The sequence below is a fragment of the Nycticebus coucang genome, chromosome 10 (genome assembly GCF_027406575.1).
Source record: "Nycticebus coucang isolate mNycCou1 chromosome 10, mNycCou1.pri, whole genome shotgun sequence".
Classification (NCBI taxonomy): Eukaryota; Metazoa; Chordata; class Mammalia; order Primates; family Lorisidae; genus Nycticebus; species Nycticebus coucang.
Genome location: NC_069789.1, coordinates 101,974,330 through 101,975,950, shown reverse-complemented (window position 1 = coordinate 101,975,950; position 1,621 = coordinate 101,974,330).

Below are 1,621 nucleotides of genomic sequence, written 5' to 3'. Positions count from 1 at the left end.
TAATACAGGTAACTAACTTATAACAGAGAATTTCCAATTCCTCCATCTCTTCCCCTATGACAATTGTGTCATTTATTTCATTTATCTGTATGCTAATAATTACTAAATATGTTTTTATTATTATCACTTTAAAGAAACAGTTATCTGTTAAGTTGACTAAGAAAGAAAATTTAAATTATATTTTGTCTCAGAAAATCAAATACTGCATGTGATCACTTATGAGTGGGACCTAAATAATGCAGGCACATGGACGTAGAAGGTGAAATAATAGATACTGGGACCTGGAAGTGTGGAAGGGATGTGAGGGAAGAGAAACTGCTTCATCGGTATTACACATAGGATGGGGATGATGCTACACTAAAAGCCTGGAGTTCACAGCTATGCAATATATCCACATAACAAAACTACATTTGTACCCCCTAAATCTATAAAAAGTAAAAAAAAAAAAAAGCAAAAAATAAAAAAAGAACTGAAATGATATCTAGAACTTCAGTATGAAATTGTTAATCTGGTGAGGTGTTAGAACATCGTTTAAAAATTGTTCCAGCTATAGGTGCCAAAGGCTTCAAATTTCATCAATGTTCTCCTATCTTTCCTCTTGACTCTGGCTTTCCCTAAGCATCCTCCTGGGAGAGAGCCTACCTGCTCACATTAGTCGAAAAAAATAAAATAAAATAAAATAAGGAGCAAGAATAAAAATGACCAATACCAGAAATATAAAGAAATGACACTACAGGTAATACACATATTAAAAAGATAATAAAAGAATATTACAAATAAGATTATGCCAACTAGTTTGGTTACTTAGATCTACGAAACAAAATTCCTCTAAAGCACAACTTACCAAAAGTGTTTCATAAAAAAATGAAACACACAAATGTTCCTAGGTTGATTACAGAAAAAGGAAGCCAAACCAAAAGTCTTTCTATGAAGAAAGTTTTTGGAATAGACGTTTGGTAATTTCTATCAAATATTTGAGGAGAAAATATTAATAATCCTAAACACATTCTTTTAGAAATACCAGTGCTACCATCATACCAAGATGAAATAAATACAGCAGAACCTCCGTAAATGGACCAGCCAACGGACGGTGACAAACTGGCCAGCATGCGGATGAGGTGGACAAATAAGGAGATGCACTGTACTGGTAAGTACATGTGGTGCATTTATGGTCTACGAAAATTAGGTCAACTTAAGGAAGTAGTCAATGTAGGAAGGTGGTCAGCTCTGGAGGTTCTACTATATATTATCCAAAAGGAAAAAGGACTATTTCCCTCACCGAAATAAATAAATATTAAAAATTAAAACTATCAGGTTGGGCACTGTGGTTCACACCTGTAATCCTAACACTATGGCTGGCTGAGGCAGGTGGATTGCCTGAGCTCAGCAGTTGAAGACCAGCCTGAGCAAGAGTGAATCCCTGTCCTTAAAAAAATAGCTGGGCGTTGTGGCAGGCGCCTGTAGTCCCAGCTACTTGGGAGGCTGAGGCAAGAGGATCACTTGAGCCCAAGAGTTTAAGGTTGCTGTGAGCTATGACACCATGGCCCTCTACCCAGGCCACAGAGTGAGACTCTGTCTCAAGAAACAAAAATCCTATCAATATTAAATAAATCATAATGGG